This window comes from Curcuma longa, chromosome 4 (genome assembly GCF_044706935.1).
Source record: "Curcuma longa cultivar G26 ecotype Majalengka, Jawa Barat chromosome 4, ITB_CL_G26_1.1, whole genome shotgun sequence".
NCBI classification, from domain to species: Eukaryota; Viridiplantae; Streptophyta; class Magnoliopsida; order Zingiberales; family Zingiberaceae; genus Curcuma; species Curcuma longa.
In genome coordinates, this window is record NC_133864.1 from 21,123,069 (window position 1) to 21,137,025 (window position 13,957).

Sequence of the window (13,957 nt, forward strand, 5' to 3'; positions counted from 1 at the left end):
AATGAACCAAACATATCTTTGGCATCCAAAGTTAGGTCATATTAACTTGAGTAGAATTCAAAGATTAATAGCTGATGGACCTTTAGGTTTATTGGTGGTGAAAAATTTTCTAACCTGCGAGTCCTACTTGGAAGGAAAAATGACCAAGAGGCCTTTTAAGACAAAGGGGTATAGAGCCAAAGAAGTGTTGGAATTGGTTCATTTTGATTTGTGTGTGCCTATGACTATCTAGGCAAGAGGTGGTTTCAAATATTTTATCTCTTTTATAGACGACTATTTGAGATATGGATACATTTAATTGATGCGCCGCAAGTCTGAGTGCTTTGATAAGTTCAAAGAATACAAGGTTGATGTGGAGAAACATCATGGTAAAAGTATCAAGACACTACGATCTGATCGTGGTAGAGAGTACCTCTTAGGAGAGTTTAAGAGTTACTTAATTGTCTGCACCTGGTACACCCCAACAGAACGGTGTGACAGAACGAAGGAATAAGACTCTTATGGAAATGGTTAGATCGATGATGAGTTATTCAGAATTACCAAATTCATTTTGGGGATATGCTCTGGAAACGACAACGTACATTCTGAACTTGGTACCTTCTAAGTCAGTACCTTCTACTCCCACAGAATTGTGGACTGGGTGTAAGCCTAGTTTGAAACACATTCAGATTTGGGGTAGTCTAGCACATGTGCTGAAGGGAGATGCTGATAAGTTGGAACCACGTACGAAAGTTCGCTTGTTTATGGGTTATCCTAGAGGAACGAAGTGTGGTTTGTTTTATAGTCCTAAAGATCAGAAGGTCATTATTAGCACCAATGCACTACAAAAATATAGGCCTTTTACGACGAATTTGACGACGAAAAAATCAAAAATTTTTGTCGCCAAATTTTTTGTGACGAATTTTGCGACAAATATTTTTTCGTTGCAAATAGCTCGTCGCAACTCTCAGCGATGAAAAATTATAAATTTGTTGCAAATTTGGCGACGAAAATATATTTCGTCGCCAAATTGGCAACGAAAATCAGAATTCGTCGCCAAAATTGGCGATGAAATTTCATTTTTGTCATCAATTTTGGCGACGAAAACCTCTTTCATCGCCATAGTGGACGAGCAAAGAAGGGAATTTTACGATTAATTTGGCGACAAAATTATATTTTCGTCGCCAATTGGCGATGAAAAACTAAAATTCGTCGCCAATTGGCGAAAAACGGTTTCGTCACCAAAATATAATTTTGTCGCCAAATTCGCTAAATGATATAACACTATTTTCGATATATTTGCGACGAATCCACGATTCGTCGCAAAATTTGTCACAAAGTTAAAAAAAATTCACAGCTTCAATTTATTTCTTCAAAATATGGATCCTGTTTACATATACAAACATTCCAAATTACAATCATCACATAATTCACATTATATATTACAATTACTCATATATCAACATTTAAACACATTCTAATTATCATAACAATCCATAACATCATATATACAATAAACAAAAAGTATCCAAAGTATCAAACATAACAAAAGTATCCATAACACCATAACAATTACTCCAAAGTATCAAACAATCCATAACATCATCCAAACATAACATCCATTCATAATAAAGTATCAAAATGATAAGAAACAAAAAGTATCACCGTCCACGTCATTGGCCTCGGATAATACTTTCTGCATCACTTTCTTCTTCATCGTAGTTTTTTTTTCTTTTCCTATATAAGAAAATAAAAATATTATAACTTTATTTTGTACAAGTATAAAATGTAAAAACTTACTTCTTAGTCATCCTTAGTTTCATCAACCCTGTTCAAAATAAAAGTACAATATTAATCAATAAAAAATAAAATATTTATAAATTGAAAAAAAATTAAAGCAATACTAATTATGAAAAAAATTAATTAATACACAACTAGGCTACGAAGAATCGTCGTTGCCACCGTCATCATCGACATTACTGTCTTCACCGGGAACAAGAGGAAGCTGACTCGGAGCGGACCCTAACTGAAGATGATGCATAATAAAATCCTGTTGTCTGCGCATTTCTCTCATTTCTTCATTTCTTTTCAAAATGATGCCTTTTAAATGAGAGACTTCTTCAGTTAGGGTGTCTATTTGTGCCCTCATTGCTGGTTGGGTGGAAGAAGATGTGCCAGAAACTCGATGAGTTCTGCTCAGAGAACCCATTCCCAATATCCTTCCCCCCCCTTGGATCCTCCACTCGCCTCCAACCAGATACTCAGGTCATTTCCAACGGAGGGCTCAGATCCATCAGCATTATCACTAGCACTTGAACTTCTCTGTGCTAGCTCAAGCTCATCATATTTTTCCTGTATTGAAATATTAATATATTTTATAAGTTAGAGAAGATACATAACTATTAAAATTCAATTAAGTTAAATATTAAAATTCAAACCTTCATTGCTTTAGCTCTCTGCCCGCTCCAAGACTTGTCTTTTTTATGAAATGTGCGGGTAAATGTCTCAATAAAAAGTGGCTCCTTCCCCATCTCCTTAGCCTAAAAAAACATTGTTAGCAATAGTATAATAATTTAAATTTAATTAATAATATAGTTTTGATGGAGCATTTTACTAATCTGCGTGTGTGTTCCTCGATGTTGATGGAGCCTCCCGCATATGTAGCAGATGAGTCACCAGAATTAAATGTTTGATTTGCTTTATTCTGGTGACTTCTTTGTTTACTTTCCTCGGTGGCCCAAACACCGAGGATCCTCATTTAATTTTCATTGGTGATGCATGGTGGTTTTTTGCATCTCGTCTTCGCATGATTTAGAACATGTCGAATATGATCCCCACATTTTTTTAAAAAAAATTTGCTTGATTTCTGTTTCTTCGGCTGGATCCCAAGTAAATGCACGCTAAAATGAAAAAAATAACAAATGATTAGATATATTCAAGTTCATTTGATATATTGATTAAAGAAAATATATACCTTAAATTCACTCCACCATAAATCTTTTGTGGTTGATGGAGTGCTAGTGTAGGTCATAAAAGCCCCTCCCCAATGGTGATTTTATTAATTTCGTGAATAACTGGTACAGAATTTTGAAATCTATACAAAAATTGCAAACAATAATTAGTAACCTAAATAAAATAAAATCTGAATTTCCAAAAAAAAGATAAATACTTACGAATCGCCCTGAGGGACTATAAACTCCCGAGTCTTCTGGATCTCGGTAGCGGACTGTCTGGGAGAAGGGTCTGGAGACTGTAAAGGCGACGATTGTGGTGGCGAAGGTGCATGCGAAGGTCCTGCAGCCTCAGGTGGTGAAGCAGACTGGCCAGGTGTCTGGGAAGGTCCTGCAGCGCCAGGTGCTGAAGGAGACTGACCAGGTGTCTGGGAAGGTCCTGCAGCGCCAGGTGCTGAAGCAAACTAGCCAGAACTACTCCGTCTATGACCACCTCTGCGAAACTGTCAAACAAAATTGGTATGAGATAAAATAATAAATATTCATTACACAAAGAAGAATATGAAAAAACTTACCACCATGATGTGCTACGTACGGGATCGACAGGTGCAAAATAGAATATGCAAATAATATCACCTGTAATAAACTATAAAAGAAATATACAGTGTATCAATAGTTAATTACAAATATTTAACAATAAGACAGTATATAAACAAGTAAATAAGCAACGAATTATATAAATATGAAGAATATTATAATATGTAACAAACTTATATTATATAACAAACATAATTAATTAAAATATATTGAAATTAATATAAGATATATAAACAATCTTACAACTCTAACTCGGCCGAAAACCCTAACTCAGCTGGCCAGCAAACCCTAACACGGTTGGTCTAAACCCTAACCCTAAACCTTAACCCAGGCGGCCAGCAAACCTAATTAACCATGGATAAACCCTAATCAGCTGCCAAAAGCAAGTCATCACTTCAGTCCACCCTAAGTAGCTGTTAAGAGCAAGCAACCCAACAATTACAGCCGGCCACCACTGTTCCCCACCACCAGCACCCACCATTGGCCGGCCAACACCCCACCAACCGTCGGCCGGCCAGCACCCCACGCACCACAAAACCTCAACAAACAGCCACCCCCTGCCACCAACACAGACCAGCAGCAGTGAGCCGCCACCGCCTGCCAAGGGCTGCCACGAGCTGGCCAGCGGGCCGCTGCCGGTCGGCCACCATCACGCCACAAAAACCACTGCGAAGAGGAGAAAAACAAAAAAAACTAGGAAAAATGGCTTTTACCGTCGTCGATCGTCGCCTAACGCAAATTCGTCGCCTTTGTAGTCGCCGGAGGGATCCGGAAGCTTGGAATCGCGGTGGAGCAGGCGGAGGAGGAAGAAATTGGGGAGAAGAAGGAAGAAAATCGTGCAGGGAAAGGAAAAGGGGATCTGGCGGAGTGTTTAATTAGGGCATTTGGCGATGAATTGGCGACGAAACTATATTTTCGTCGCCAATTGGCGACGATATTTGGCGACGAATACAGTTTCATCGCCAAATTCACTAAAAGTAAACCCACCCGTCACCCTTCGCTAACCTAGCCAAATTGGTGATGAAATCTGATTTTCATCACCAATTTGGCGACGAAATCTGATTTTCGTCGCCAATTTGGCAATGAATTACTGTTTCGTCGCCAATTTGGCGACGAAACTCAGATTTCGTCGCCAAATGGCGATGCCGGATGGTCGTAGCTTTGGACCTTGCCACATTTTAGCCGTTTTTGCGACGAATCCTAGTATTCGTCACAAAATTTAACGATAAATTGTATTTTCGTCGCAAATTTAGTGACGAATTTGCTTATTCATCGCCAAATGACAACGAAATTGGCGACAAAATGTGATTAATCCCAAAGTTGCAACGAAACTAAATTCATCGCTAAAATCGTTGTAAATTGGCGACGAATGTTGAATTCGTCGCCAATTTCGTCGTCAATTGGCGACAAAATTAATTCATCACAAAGTTTCGTCCCAAAAAGATTGTATTTTTGTAGTGATGCCCGATTTTTAAAAGAGGACTACATAATGAACCACAACCCCATGAGTAAGATTGCTCTAGAGAAAATAAGAGGGGACACTTCTACTTTAGTACCAACGGTACAAGATGAGATACCACAAGTGACTACACCACGTGTCACAAGTGATACACAATTACAGGTAGTGTCTTGTCGTACTGGGAGGGTTGTTAGACAACCTGACAGATTCATGTTTTTGGGAGTCTTTAGACTTGGTCCCTGGTGAACATGAAGTTGATCCCTTGACATATGATGAAGTGCTCCAAGATAAAGATGCAGCATCTTGGCAAAGGGCAATGAACTCTGAGATAGAATCTATGGATTCTAATCAAGTCTGGGAGCTTGTAGAACCACCAAATGGTGTAAAAGCCATTGGATGTAAATGAGTCTACAAAAGGAAAAGAGGAATAGACGGGAAGGTGAAAACCTTTAAAGCAAGACTTGTTGCAAAAGGGTATACTCAGAAAGAGGGAATCGATTATGAAGAGATTTTTTCGCCGATAGCTATGCTTAAGTCTATCCGGATTCTTTTATATATTGTTGCTCATATGGACTATGAGGTTTGGCAAATGGATGTCAAGATAAGTTTCCTTAACGGAAGTCTTGAAGAAAACATCTATATGCAGCAACCAGAGGGATTCATTGCAAAGGGCAAAGAACATCGTGTGTGTAAGCTCAATCGGTCCATTTATGGACTGAAACAAGCTTCGAGATCTTGAAACATTCGGTTTGATGAAGTAATCATGTCTTACAGATTTATTCAATGTCCAGATGAGTCTTGTGTATACAAGAAGTGTGATGAAAATGTGATGGTATTTCTTGTACTATACGTAGATGACATTTTGCTCATTAGCAACAATGTCAAAGTGTTGTTAGACGTAAGGGTATGATTGTCTAAGCAGTTTGATATGAAGGACACATATTATGTTAAATTTTGTTATCCAACAAAATTATGTTAATTTTGTTATCCAACAAAATTATATTAATTCTGTTAAATTTTTTCTAAACTTCCTAAGATGGCAAAGCTATAAAAGGAAGAGGAGAGGGGGGCACATAACCTAAGATATTTTTCTAGTGCTTGTGGCCGGCACCCCTCTTAATCTCTCCTTCTCCTTATGTTAGGGCCTGCGCCCACCTCCTTTGTTCTTCTCCTTGTGCTAGGGTCGGCGCCCACCTCCTTTGTGTTTTCTCCTTGTGCTAGGGTCGGCGCCCACCTCCTTTGTTCTTCTCCTTGTGCTAGGGCCGACTCCTATAGAGATCATCTTCTCCTTGTGCTAGGGTCGGCGCCCCTAGTAGATCATCCTTCTCTTGTGCTAGGGCCGAAGCACACCTTGCTCTTCTCCCTTGCTAGGGCTGGCGGCCAAGAGAAGAAGAAGAAGAAGAGAAAGAAGAAGAGAAGGAGGAAGGAGAAGATGAATTTATTGGTGCAATCTTTGCCCCAAGTGCATTGAGTTTCAATGTTTGGCTAAACCGTGTTTAAAGTTAGGCAATACTTGTGATCTAACATGTGTGATGCAAGTTTGCAGGAAAGTCCAGGTTGAAGACTTGGCAAAAGAAAAGTCCAAGCGTGGTCTTGGCAAAAGAAAAGTCCAAGTGGGAAGTCTTGGCAGAAGAAAAGTCCAAGTGGGAAGTCTTGGCAAAGGAAAAGTCCAAGTGGGAAGTCTTGGCAAAGGAAAAGTCCAAGTGGGTAGTCTTGGCAAGGAAAAGTCCAAGTGGGTAGTCTTGGCAAGGAAAAGTCCAAGGTTGGTCTTGGCAAAGACTTGACATGACGAAGCTGATGGAAGCATCTCAAGCTAGTGCGAGGATGATGGAGCATCCAGGGGAGGCACGAGGCTATAGGAGGTGTTTGAAGGCCGAGGTCTAGGTCAAGAGAAGCTGAAATGGGATTTTTCAGCTTCACCAGTCGACTGGCCCTGCCAGCAGTCGACTGCTCATAAATCAGACGCACACAGAAAAATCAGTCAAGCCAGAGGAAGACAGGAGTCGACTGGGCAGTCAACTGGAGTATTGAAGTCGACTGATGCCAGTCGACTGGTCTTGGATCAGTCGACTGATATTTGAATGTTGGAGAATAATGGCAAGCATTTAATGCGCTTTAATGCAAGATTTTGTTACCGATTGAAGCCATCAGTCGACTGGTCCTGCCAGCAATCGACTGATGTCGAAGAATTATAAAAGAAGTCTGCTCGAGATCAACTCAAGAATTCTGCCATTCTTTTATTTTTCAGTGCTTCTTTTGAGAACTTGTTGTTCTCTGATTCTTTGCTTTCTTCCTCTCCTCCTAAACATTATCTCACATCATTTTGAGGAGAACGAAAAGGTTGTAAAGGTTTCTCCGCCTTCGAGATTTTCGAGAAGGAGACGATTCGTAGTGCAGCGGATGTGTGCGTGCGTGTGGATCCTTGGATTAGTCACCTCTGCGGAGGTAGATACCAAGTAAACGAACCGGGTTAGCGTTGATCTATTGTTTTCTCTATTATATTTTGCTTCCGCTAACACTCTTGTAGAGAAACAATCAAAGAAAAAAACGCTATTCACCCCCCTCTAGCGAACCAACCGATCCTAACAGAATTTGTTTCCTCTTGTTGCCATCGGTTTGGAAGAGAGGATTAGAATGAATTGGGTGAAGTTTCTCTTGGTAGATCGTCGCCCACACGACGTCTAAGAAGAGGAGAGAAATACAACAGAAGATCAAGAAGTCTTCGGGTAATAAACATCTTCTATATAATCTACAAAGGAAAGGTATGACTTATTTATTAATTCCGCTGCGTAGTTTATTTTCCTTTGTATGGATCCTGAATACCAACACAAGAGTCCAACGATCCTATGCTTCGATCAAGGTGTGTTTTGATTGCTCAAGAACTTGCTTGATCAATCAAACACATATCTGATCGAAGATGTAGGTTGCTTGAAAAAGTTCTGTTCCTATAAAATTTTTTCTGGCAAGAATTGAATCGAATAGAATTTCAGGCACCTTCAACTTCGATCCTACAGTCCTGATTCGTGAAATTTGGACAAGTGTGAAGTCTACCGAGTGATCACAAAAATATAAGATGTACGATAACACAAAACAAATTAGAGATTACAAGTATAGGGCTGCGATTAAACTTGAAAAGTACGGAGGTAGCCTATCAGCACAGACGAGCAAGAAGACAACATTGGAGAATGCATTTGAATGAATTATGATGTAAAATTAGTGCCTCGAGCCTCTTTTTATAGAGCCTTGCAAAATGTTGATTTGACACTATTTCGATCAACTAGAAGCCTTTTGATCACTTGGAACATGCTTATTCAGTTGCAAACTTGATCCACTTCGACGTTAGATCTGTTGGTGCAGGAGCACTAGATGATCAAATCTTAGTTTTGATAATAGTAAAAAGTTCAAGTTAAGTGTGTGATGTTTACTGATGAGCTGATCTAAGTATGCAGGTAGCACAGGAAAGTCCTAGTGAAAACTAGACACTAGAAGTCCTAGTAGAGACTAGGCAGTGGAAGTCCTGGCTGGAGGCTAGACAGACCTAACTTGGAGGGTTAGGTGGGAAGCCCTAGTCTGGAGGACTAGGCAGGAAGACTTGACAGATCAAGTGCACTAGGTGGAAGTCTAGGCAGGTCAGATAGACCAGATGTCTGACAGGGGAAGTCTAGGGAGGTCAGGTGGACCAGAAGTCTAGTAATGGAAATCCTAGAGGTCGAGGATTGAAGCTAAGCAGAAGTCCAACAAGTTTGAAGGACTTTGTTAGCAACAGATAAATTCTTCCGAGTGGAGTGGATGAGAATGCGTTCCCGGTAAGGGGAACAATAGACATCGGTTTAATCCAGGATTTTACTAGAAATCCAAAGTTAAGACCAAAATAGTTGTTAAACTGTTTTACTTTCCTGTATATTTTACTTTTGTGCTAACTTGTAATGCAAGAAAGGAGGGGTTGAAATTTTGTGTTTTGGGCGCCCTTATTTGGATCTAGGCGACCAGACTCTAAGCGCCCGAATGGGTTCTAGGCGATTGGATGTTAGCAAAATGGGACCAGCGAAATAGTAAGGTGGTAGAGTCCCAGTGGTCGGGACACCTCAGCTTTCAGGCGCCCGGAGTGGTTCCAAGCTTCTCGGATCTGGATAAGGCGTTCCGGAGTCAAGGTTCATCCGGAACCTCCACTTCAGCAAAGAGGCACCCAGAAAGGGATACAAGCGCCTTGAAATGCCGAGTCAGAAGCGCCGATGGTAGATCGGCGGACAATGTAGAGGCGTCTGCAAAGGCTTCCAAGCACTTGGATATCCTAATAAAAGAGCCTCAAGGGAGAGCCCTTGAAGCATCATTCTATAGACAAGCGACGATCGTCTGTACGTGATGCATCAACCAAGAACGTCGTCATAACGCTGAAGAGCTGTACCGGAATTCACAATCATCACTCTATCAATAGTTTTGTGCTTAATTTTATTAGGTTAGTATCGTTGTTACCGATCCTATAATTTTATAATCGCTAACTCCCTTTCGTAAGAGGGGAGTTATATAGTTAATTGCTCGTTGGAAATGATCATTTGATCGTGGGCTTTGGAATAACAACCTGTGACTGTGTTACCGATATGCAATTGTATTTTTCTAGAGTGCATTTAGATCATGTCTACTTAACAATTTCTCATTCATTAAATGAATCAGGTCGGTTTAAGTGAAGTTATGGCTGGATTACATGTGAGCTTGTCATGCTTACCAGGATGTGATCGCCATTTTTCTTGATGGCATGTGGAAGATGGTAATTTTATCTTATCTTATAGTCATTGGCATGTAATTGAATACCATGAACCTTTTTGATACTTTTTTCATGTGCAAGGCTACAATGCTAGATTCATGTTAGCTTTTTTAATGCTTGAAGGTTCTGTTAATGGTCTAGACACTAGATTCTCATTAACCTTTTATTGCGTGAAGGCTACTATTCTTTTCACAGTTGAACATTTTCCAAAGATATAAATATATTTCAGATGTCATTTTCCTTTTGTGGTGCACTAGGATATTGTATAGGTTTTTTTTTTAAGTGAAAATTCTTTTTCATCTTGAAGATTATAAATACACAAATTTTGAAAAATGGAAACTTGCAATTGGCTTAATGGGTGTCAGTTGCAAATACTCTGGAACTTCAGTGTTATTTTGTCTTTGGGATTGAAAGATAATGAGGATAGTCAGGCAGTTTCTGTTTTTTATGTGAATAGTTTTGCTGTAAGTTGATAATCATTTAGAATCTTGAACATGTCAAAATTGCTTAGGTTTTCCTTCTGTCCCATTTTCTTAGATGTTTCTGATACGAAACTGTATCTGTATAAATTCTAGGACCATTGAGAACCAACATCCTCCAATGGTTTCAAAGAGATTTGCCAAAGGTCAAGCAAAGTAGGATTTGAGCTACTGAGAAGTGTATAAGGGACCTGCCAAGAGAAGGCAGTAGGCTGTAAGATAAACGAAACTTTGATTGTGGGGCTTCAGATAGGATTCCCAGGTTGTAAAATGCAACATGCAATGGGTAATTCCTCAGAAGGACGGTTTGATTTATCTCACTTTGAGAAGGTTTTTTCTTGTGACAACACATGCTCCTGCAAAATCCCCCTTCTATTCAATCTCTTTGTGGAACATATGCTTGATTCTCTTTTTTTTTTGTTGTTGTTACAGATTGTCATCAGCATTCTTGTACGAGGGCTTCAGTGACTTCATGGGAAGTTCCACCATCTATGCTGTAGTCTTCTTACAGCAATGTTCAATTGTGAAGTTCAGGTACATATCATCTTCACCCTTAAAAAAAGATAGATTTCACCTTTAAGAAGTCAATTATTTAAGTTATTGAATATTTAGTCAAAAACTAAGATACCTGTTGTTGAAGTATTTTTGTATTTTGAAAGTATAAAAATGCATCCATCTTGCACTTATGTTTCTTTGTTGTTGCACTGCTGCATTTATGACTTTAGTTAGCCACTACACCTTTTCTTTCCTCCGATAGGCCATGTTGAGCATTTCCTTTCTATATTCTCAGCATTTTTGGATCCAACACTCTTTGGCATCTGTCAACAATCTAACTTTAGTTAAAGATTGACAACCCAATCTTTAATCAAAAGTTTTGGCAACCCAATCTTTAATTAAAGGCTAGCAACCCAGCATTTAATCCCACCAAAGGTTTGGGTTGCCAATCTTTATTTATACTTCAGTTTAGTGGGAATTAATATGGTGGCCAAAACTGGACCCAACGTGGTGATCATTACATCTCTAATTGTGCTTCTCTAATCATCACTTCTCTAATTACATTTATCCAAAAATATAACATTTTTTTCACAAATGGGTAGAAATTATTTTTAAATAAGTATTCTCCTCTAATGCTATATGTTATTCATTTTTTAAATATATTTTTATTTAAAAAATAGATATAAATAATGTTCACTAATAAATAACAATTGTATTTTTTTTATTTTTTTAAAATCCAATGTTTTTTATTTATTTTTTATCTGGATATAAAAAATGGTTTGAGAATTAATTTAGAGAATATTATTATTATGTCAAAATTTTATAATTTGATAAATTTAGATTTTGTAATTGATATTTGGTTTCATGTTATAGCAATTGAGTTCTAAAACAATTATCAATACTACTAAAAATTCTTAAGAAATTTATAATCACTTTAAAATCTTTTAACTTTTATATAAACGATATTTGTTTTAAAATTATTTCGGCCTCTGTTAGGTTAGTGAAACCTTTTTGAAAGTACAATCTAGATGTATCCACTTATCAAAGATAAAATAAACTATTTTTTCTTAAAGTATCAGCTTAGTTGGGTATTAGTGTCAGATTGATTCTTCAAGAAGGATAAGAACAAATCAAGATTAAAGAGAATAATTAAAGGCAAAGTAGACCATATTAATTTGAACCTTACCCAATGTGAAATGTATTTTATATGGTAGGGATTTTGAACATCACGATCTCTCAGGAATATATAGTGATTCAGGATTAGATCAAACAGATTTACCAATTCAGCATTCTAAAGTAAGCATCAATTTAGATGGTGACCTTGTTTTATATATCTAAAGTTAAACATCCATAATTTTAAATATATAATGTGAAATTGAACAAACAAAAAATCTACTATTTTAAAGTTATATCTAGAAATATTATATAATATTTTTTTATGAAAATCTACTTCAGTGTTACTTAAGTATAATTGAGTTTTAAAAAATTAGATGATGGATATTTAATTGTTTTTTCTACAGAATTAATCTATATTAAAACTACAAATTTTAAACACAATAGCATACAATCTGATTCTGTTAAAATAGAAAAGTAAAAGATTTAATTGAACCCTTAGTTCAATTTTTGTAATATAATATTATAATTTTTTTGAAAAGATAATTCTGATAATTTTATCAATCACACAAAATATAAATTGTAACAAGATAATCACCATGGACCTTTGGACTAGAGTTCATTGTTATCTATGTACTTCATTTTTTGAACCTACTCGTCAAATATATAGATTGCTGTGATAATCAATGTGTAGGTGTTAATTAGAAAAAAGGATATAATATCATAAGCAAGTTTGAAGGGGAGAAGAATAGAAATTTAGAATTGTTCGATCGAATACATTTTTATCGCATGCTTTGATTCTGTTGTTATGATAGGAAATTCAAAAGTACAACTGATACATACATCGGGTAATTATAATACCCAAAATATTAGACAAACTCTTTTATAGACAGTCTTAGTCCAACAAAAAAAGATAAGAAAAACAAACAATTTTAAAATTAGAATAATTCTATTTAATATCCTTGTAGTAGAAGTGAGCTTGAGTTTATGTTGCAATTCCATTAAGGTACTGCTATAAAGATGTTAGCCAATTAGTCACTTGAAGGAACATAATATAGATGAAAGGTTACTTGTTGTAAATGTTGTCTTACTAAGTGCCAATTCATTGGAATATGTTTGGTGCACTGATTGATGACATCATTGCGAATAATTTGTGACACTTTTATTATCATTTCATTTTGATACTCTGAGATCAACAACTAAGCACTGAATTATCGAATCCATGAAAATTCAGAGCTAGTGTCTGCAAGAGCACATTATTCTGTCTTTGTACTGGAGTGAGCAACAACTAATTATTTCTGACCTAGCAAGTGCCAACAAAAATTATTGTGTAGTTGCACGGATGCCATTCCATGCCATGCTTAGGGCCTTGAAGACCCACCCACCTAGGGCGTGATAGATCAGAACCTCACCCTCAATCCATATGATGTTGTTTGATGGATCGAACCATTTTATTTTACATACGTACCTGATCCATTTTATTTTACATACGTGCTAGGTACTCATCCAAATGAGAGATTAGGGGATCAAATGTAGCGCGTTGTTCTTCACACAAATATTGATTGTATCATTCTTAGTCAACTTTAGTTGTATGATATCTCCATCACAAACAACAAGAGGGATAATACACAATTTGCTTTTATACACAATAGAAGAACTGTTAAGCTTGATTCCACTAAACCAAAACTACAAACAAATTGAATTCCACATGCAAACACAATTTGAAAACAAAATGAGAGATCCAATGAGCAGTTTGAATATCTTAGGAGATTAAATTAGAAACTCTACCCTCAATTAGTCATCCCTCCCTATAGATTAAAAAATGTTAAATTAGTCCAATGATTTAACTCGCAATTGTAGGACTTTTTTCACTCACATAAAAAGTCTAAAAAGCAAACTGATCTAACTAAACATAATCACAAATAAGGAAAGGGACCGCTTTTTTTCCAATTAACAAATTTTAATTATATTTATCCTCTAAGTAGTTATTTATGTACTTCTCAATCTCTTCAGCATATTGATTTGGTTTTCTTTTTCATTTTCCTTCCATTGAAGAATTTTTCTGATATATATTTTGATATTAGTAGAAAATTTTTACCAAATAACAAGATAAAGTACTCAG